Raw genomic sequence first — 7,783 nt, forward strand, 5'->3', positions numbered from 1 at the left:
GCATGAAGGGGAAAAAGGAAAGTACCCAACAGAAGGCAAGAAAGTGAATTCACTTGCTGCTCTTATTATTATTAGAAGCTGGAATTTATTGTGCTCTATTTGGGAATATTTCTGGTCTACGAGTTTGCCTGTGAGTGAAAGGGAACTTACTGTGGTGTTCATTGGTGGGTAGAAACATGTAATCTCCCCAAAAGTTTCTTCATAAACTGCAGGGTGTCACTGCTGTGATTGAGTTGTGTGACTCACGCATGCCAGAACCATGGCGTATTTAGTGAAGCAATCGCTTCTGGTTATTATGCTGACTGCAAAATTGATTGGGTTTGTAACTTAAGTTGTAACCAACTTAAGTGATTTACAGGATAATATGGAAAGACCAAGAAGAGAAGTGAGTGTGGAGCTTTGAGAAGAAGAGGAGGAGGAGAAGAGAAGTAGACAACAACCTCTTCAACCATGGATGTCCCCCCAAAAGAAAGTCAACACCCCAGTTTTCATTCCAGAATGCAAGACACAGAAGCGTGGATTATTGTAAAGAGCCTGGAACCCAGATTCTGTCTGAACGTGAAAGAAAATCTTAAACTAAGAGCAACCCAAAAGTGGAGCCACTTAATCCAGCTTCTCCTTCATTAAATGCCTTCAAGTGAAGACCAGGTCAGAATGCTTTAATTTACCTTCCCGGGGTTGGTCTTGATGGACTCAAGCGGCCCCACATAATTCTCGCTTTCTGCCATTCGAGATTTCTTTCTTTTTTTCTTTTTTTATGATTAGCACTTCCATTAATGGTGTATCCGAACAGGACTATGAGGCTCAGTTTGTGTTTCCAAAACATATTTTATGTATGATTTCAAAAGAAAAAGAAAAACATAGCCAAAGGTAACCATATGGAAAATACCCGTTAAATAATGTACATTTTTGTGCCAAAATGGCCTTCAGTTAAAGTTTGGGGCTCGAAATCACAAAATAAGAGCATGATTCCAATCAGGAAAAAAGAATAAATGTTACAAATGAACAATAATAAATCTAATAATGAAATGCAGGCACCTCAAACTATACCCAAGATATTACAAAGGCAGTCCCTGTTAATCAAGTGATTTGCCATGCCTTATCTCTCCTCTGTTAACAAACAGCTATAAGAAAATTAAGGCTTATAGTCTGATTGCTTTTTAATCTAAGGGAAACCAATCATGATATCAAAGGGCTTCTTTTTCGCTGAATGCTTTGAATGCCAAGTGGGGAAAAAAATGAGGCAAAGGCAGTCCTCAATGTACGACCACAACCGAGCCCCCACCACCAAAAAAATATGTTGTTAAGCAAGATGTCGGTTAAGTAAGATTTGGCCTGTTTCTCTTGCCGCAGTCGTTCAGCGAATCATTGCGAGGGTTCAGTGAGCCACCGGTCGTTAAGTGAATCTGACTTCGCTCGGTCAAGGTCGCAAAAAGGGATCATGTGACCCTGGGAGGCTGCAGCCATCATAAATATGAACCTGTTGCTGAGCGTCTGAATTTGGATCACGGGAACCTTGGGGAAGCGGCAACGGTCGTAAGTGTGAAAAACAACCTTACGTCACTTTTTTTTCCAGTGCTTGTGTGACTTCAAATGGTCACTGAATAAACTGCTGTAAGTCGAGGATTTCCTGTCCTTGTGTCAGATTTGGAAGCCATATTAGCACCAGAAGCTTCCATGCTACCACATTCTTGAGTCTGGGAAGATGGGAGGGCGGAATTGCATGGAGCGGGTGTGTTTAGACATAATAGCATTCTTAGAAGAAGAAGTCAAGGTCATGTTGTTCCTGCACCTGGTTGAGGAGGAATAGAGGGGAGGTCTCAAGTTGGGACACATGGTGATTGGGGCATGTGAGGGAATGATGAAGGCAGGGGTGGATTTGTAATATTTTTCTTATTGTGTTCTGACCCAAACCTTGTTCCAAGGAAACAAACACAAAACAGAGGTAACAGCAAAACCTTTTAATGATTCTTTACAAATTCAGTTCCTTCACGTTTAAAAGGCTGTTTCAAACTCATTGTCTCTGATAAAAAGGAGCCTTGCCAAGGTGGTGCAAGGCTGCCAAGAACACTAGATAAAGTTAAATAAGAAATATTTCAAACCCAAAGAGTCTCCAAACACTAACCAAGATATTCCGAACGTCCACAAGGCTTGAGTGCAAAAACGTCTTTGCTTCCTGCAAAGAACTCCCGTTTCTCAGCTGGCTTTTATCTCTTAAGACAGGGGCCATTACCTTGCAGCCTTACTCCCGAGTCACCCTTGCTGCTGCTGCAGCTGCTCTTTCCTTTGAGCAGTCCTGTGCACATGTACACTGGGCACAGGCTCCTCGGGGACCTCTTCATCACTGCTGCCAGCCTCCACAATCTCCATTGGCAGCATTCCACTCCCTGATGGTCCTGGCCCCATCCCTGCATCACATGCAGGCCCCTCACCTGAGTCCTCACTCTCTGAGATCTCAGCCATGCACACCTGCTGCCAGCGAACCACAACATATTGGAGGGAAACCCAGAACTTTCAAATTCAGGATTCCCCAGATGTGCCCAGTTTACTACTCTAATAAAAGGGAACTTTGAGAAGATGTCTGGTTTGGAGTTATCTGTTGGAGTCAAGGTTTTCTGGAACGCTGACATTATCCTGAGTCTGAAAGTTCCGGCTTTTCCTTGCCTGTTTTAACTCTAGCTACTCTTAAACGACAAAGATGTCAACCTTTCCCTTTAAAATAAAATTTAAAAAACCATACAAAATAAATTAAAATAATAAAACTAAACTAAACTAATAAATAAAATAAAATAATAATGTAAAGAAATAAAAAAATAAAAATAAAAATAAAAGTCACATTCCATGGTACGGTGTGAGCAAAATATTTAATTTTTAGGGAAGTGGAGGTGGGGGTGCTTTGGGGAACACAGCCCAGCAGAGAATGGCTTTCATTTGCAGATACCCACCAAAGTCCCTCTTTAGCTATTCAATAAATGAGGAAGATTAAGCCACGTTTCCCTCTCTCTTCCTGCTTTAAGGTGCACGGAGGCCATTCCCATTAGGATAGGCCGCCATTTATTTATTCACATGTTAAGTGAATGTCCTTGTGGCTCATGACGAATCATCAACCTCCCCCCTTTCGCTTCCTTTTCTCTCCGCTCCCAGCAATGTTAAATGCTCTGTGTCAGCCTCTCTCCCACACACCAGAGAATAAGGTTGCAAAGTGCTAAAGGACAGGCTTAGCTTAGCCGTACAAAAGAAGGCAGCAGAGTCTGGTTGGGCACACCAAGGTTGTGCCCCCCCCTTTTTTATTTTTTAATTCATCTTGGGATTTGGAACGATATCCGCAAAGTTCATGGCATTCCGGAGCTGTTCGATCCAAAGGTAATGAAGATCTAACTTAGCAGGATTTCCTAGGCACAGACAGACAAGATCATCTGAGGCTGTTAATCTCAAAACGGAATCCTGCAGGGTGTAATCATTTGGGTGTAATGCTTAAGGTGTTGGTCTGGAAACCAGGAGACGGTGACTTCTAGTTCCTCTTTAAGCATGAATGCCAGCTGGGTAAGTTTGGGCCAGTTACCAGGAGCTGTGAATTCTAGTCCCATCTTGGGCATGAAAGATGGCTGGATGACTTTGGGCCAATCACTAGGAGACTGTGAATTCTAGCCCTGCCTTAGCTATGAAAGTTGGCTGGCAACCTTGGGCCAATCACCAGGAGCTGTGAATTCTAGTCCCACCTTGGGCATGAAAGATGGCTGGATGACTTTGGGCCAATCACTAGGAGACCGTGAGTTCTAGTTCCTCCTTAGGCATGAATACCGGCTGGGCCAATCACCAGGACCTGTGAATTCCAGGCCCACCTTAGCCATCAAAGTTGGCTGGGTGACTTTAATACAATCACTAGGAGACCACAAATTCTAGTTCCTCCTTAGGCATGAATGCCAGCTGAGTGACTTTGAGCCAATCACCAGGAGCTGTGAGTTCTAGTCCCACCTTGGGCATGAAAGACAGCCAGGTGACTTTGGGTCAGTTATTCTCTCTCAGCATAACCCACCTCACAGGGTTGCTGTTGTGGGGAAAATAGCTAAAGGAAGATGTATTAGATATGCTTGCCACCTTGAGTTACTTAAAAAGTAATGAAGGGAGGATAAAATTCTAATAAATAATAATTGTTTAAAAAACTGCTACCACTGATTGGGAACCAAAGATCAGCACATCTGCACAGCAAGTCAGCTACAGAAAGACATATTTTAGGGCCATTCACCGTTGCTTAGACCAGCCTGTGGCACCCAAAATCAGACATTTTGGGTCACTTTTACCAACCAATGAATTTTATTTAAAAACCTTATTGTTTTAGACCTTTTTAGAAGCCTATCAGAAATCAATCCACTCTGTACACAACCTGTTTTCCCCCCTTTAATTTCATCAGTTTCAGGGCTGAATAGCAGTGAGGAGGAACATTGGATATATTTGATGCAATAAAATGCATATAAGATTTGCTCAGATAAACTTCCAGAAGTTTTAATGTTATGTTTTGCGGCCCGCCAGTGGATTGGGCAGCAGATTCAGACAGTGAGGTGGTTGGGGAGAAACATGGGCCAGTGCTGGAGTCTGGGGGAGGCTCTGACGAGGGCTCTGCATCAGAGGCAGAGATGGGGCCAGGGCCGGAGTCGGAGATCAGTGGGGCAGAAGAACAGCTGGAGCCTTTTCCGAGTGTGCGCATGCACAGAGCTGCTAGAAGAAGGGAACAGCTAAGGAACAAGGGTCGACTTGGGAGTAAAGCGTGAACGGAGAATGGATAAAAGAGGAGCAAAAAGGGAGTGGGGTTTTGCAGGCGACCATTAGTTCATTTGGGTGAAGATCTGTTCCTGCATTCTTTCCAAGTATTGTCTGCTACAGTGTGGCATCTGAAAGATATCGGCCTGGCAACTCTCCAAGCCTGATAAAGGTCCGTAACTGGGAACTATCTTGACAGACTGTTGACTCTTGGAATTCACTGTAAACTAAATAAAAGGAGTTTATCGGGGTGAGGAGTTGGCTTCGTGCTGTTGGGGAAGCTGTTGGTCAGAACGTCGTGTTTCAGAGACACCTGGCAGATCTCTTGGTCTCTTATAATGGGAAGAGATTTTGGCTGCTCCTTTAATGAATCTCTTTTCGTTCATCCTCCCCCAACAGATTCAATAAGTCAATAAACTCCATTTAACATTGAGTTCTAATATCTATATTTGCCACTTTGTACCAAAGGAGCTTTGTCTTGTTCGGTGAAAAGCACTTGCAAGACCGGTTCCTGTTGTGTCAAATTCCAAAAATCTGTAAGGTGTAAATGAATCATTTCTTCCCAAATATGTCAATCAATCAGCCTGGAAATCTTCCCGCTGTCTCAGCTGGTTATGCAAAGCACTCCAGGGGTGCATAGCTCCGATCAATTAGGTCAAGGGAAGGGATGGGACTCAGAGCCACTGGGAGAGTCATTTGAATTCCTCATTATTTTGGGAAATGCATGTCAGTAGGGCCAGCTTGCAAAGATGAGTTTACAATTACCGGATGTTCGACGCCAGCTTGCTGCCACCTCAACATTAAATTCTATTTTTAATCAAAACGGCTCAGGTGAAGGACAAGATAAAGAACTGAAGGTTGGGAGAGACAATGGATCCTTTCTCTTCCATCTGAATGACCTACTAGTCAATAAGAGGAATGATTTGATGATGAAGCTAATCAAAGAGAGAAGCAACCGGGAACTGAGTAGAAACTTCCTAACAGGGAGAACAATTAACCTGCTTGCCACTAGAAGTTGTAGGTGCTTCATCACTGGAGGTTTTTAAGAAGAGACTGGACAGTCACTTGCCTGAGATTGTATAGGTTCTCCTGCTTGGGCTAGAAGACCTCCAAGGTTCCTTCAAGGTTCTGTTCTATTCTATTCTATTCTCCTTCCTTCCTTCCTTCCTTCCTTCCTTCCTTCCTCTATTCTATTCTATTCTATTCTATTCTATTCTATTCTATTCTATTCTATTCTATTCTATTCTATTCTATTCTATTCTATTCTTCTTGATTCTATTCTATACTTCTTGATTCTATTCTATTCTATTCTATTCTATTCTATTCTATTCTATTCTATTCTTCTTGATTCTATTCTATTCTATTCTATTCTATTCTATTCTATTCTATTCTATTCTATTCTATTCCTCTGCTCTACTCTACTCTATTCCTCTCCTCTCCTCTACACTCTCCTCTACTCTATTCCTCTACTCTATTCTGTTCTCTGAAGAATCCAATGATTGCCACATTTGTTTTATGATGGCTTCAAAGAGTAATCCAAGCAAGAGCAAAACCAATCAGAATCAATCAGAATTTAGCCAGAAGGGGTCTTGGAGATCTTCTAAATCTAATCCAACCCCTGCTCAAGCAGGAGACCTTATACTATACCATTTCAGAAAAACGGCTGTCCAATCTCTTCTTGAAAGCCTCCATAGCTATACGTTGAGAATTATCTATACTTCCTTCCATGCTGACCCATGACAGTTTGCTTCCTGATATTTTGTTTTTAATGATGGAACTGTGTGATAAATTCTGAGGGGGGGAAGTAGAATTTTTAACATAATTTTGCCTGAAAGAAAAGTGAATGATTTATGCATGAGCCAATGAAATTGACCCATTGATGCTTCCTTCAGATAAACACTTGGCTATTTTTTCCGCTTTGCAGCCCAGGTAAAACCAAGTAAACAGAACGGTTATTTTTTTCCACACCTCCATCTATTATTTAGCGCAGCCATTCAGAATCTTGGAGCAACCTGTGAAAAAGACGACATTCAGCCTTCCTGAAGAAAAGGAACCAGCGGATGTAGCTAAATTCTCCTTTGAAAAATCTGTAGAGAAGGCCACAGAGCCCCCAACAAACAGCTAGAAAGGTTCAAATCACAGGGCAATGAGCCAAAAGTTAGGATAAAAGGGAAAAAGAATTTATATTACAATTCTGAAAAAAGAAGGGAAAGTTTTTGAAATTTCCCAAATCATTTTTTTTTTGCAAGCATTTCAAAGGAGGAGAAAAAGGAAGGGAAAAAATAATATTTAACTTATTTCAAGTATTTGTCATATACCCATTATGTTGTGGTGACATATACATGCAAAGTATCTGTTGCACATGTATATTTAATATAAAGCAAGCACCAGGTTAATATATATTAAAATCCAGCAAACAGGGATTTGAACCATTGGAGAACTTGCATTGTGAGGTATCCAATGGCAGAGAGAATGAAAATACAGATAGTCTTGGACTTACAACAGTTCATTTAATGACTCTTTGAAATTACAACAGCAGTGAAAAAAGCGACTCATTTTCACACTTATCATTTTCACACTTATGACCATTGCAGCCTCCCCGTGGTCATGCGTTCAAAATTCAGACGCTTGGCAACTGACTCGTATTTATGATGGTAGCAGTGTCCCATGGTCACACGATCCCCTTTCGTGACCTTCTGACAAACAACATCAATGGAGAAGCCATTTTGGAGCCTCAATGGCTGAGGAGATTCACTTAACAAGAGTGGCAAGGAGAAAGGTCGTAAAATGGGGCGTAGCTCACTTAACAACAGAAATTTTGGACTTCATCATGGTCGAGGAGCTCCTGTCCTTTCAGCATCTCCTGCTGGATTACCGTAGGAATCGGCACAGACTTAATTTCTAGGGGAGAACATCAAGGAAGGGGCACCAAGACGGAAAGAATCGGCATGTTTGAACTTTTTAAGATGGCGGACGGGAACAAGCAAGTGAGCTTCAGGCCCTACGAGTCAGGATGAAGTCTACG

General features: G+C 42.1%; 1 long non-coding RNA gene across 1 annotated transcript; it reads left to right on the forward strand.

The window, feature by feature from the left end:
* Window positions 1-7,451, forward strand: LOC148129807 (uncharacterized). The gene is made up of 2 exons (XR_015750615.1): window positions 1-1,536; window positions 6,744-7,451. It is a non-coding gene; the product is annotated as an uncharacterized LOC148129807 (long non-coding RNA).
* Window positions 7,452-7,783: the final 332 nt, after the last annotated feature.

The sequence above is a fragment of the Notechis scutatus genome, chromosome 9, assembly GCF_049901735.1.
Source record: "Notechis scutatus isolate UNSWTSFEM ecotype Mainland chromosome 9, rNotScu1.2, whole genome shotgun sequence".
NCBI classification, from domain to species: domain Eukaryota; kingdom Metazoa; phylum Chordata; class Lepidosauria; order Squamata; family Elapidae; genus Notechis; species Notechis scutatus.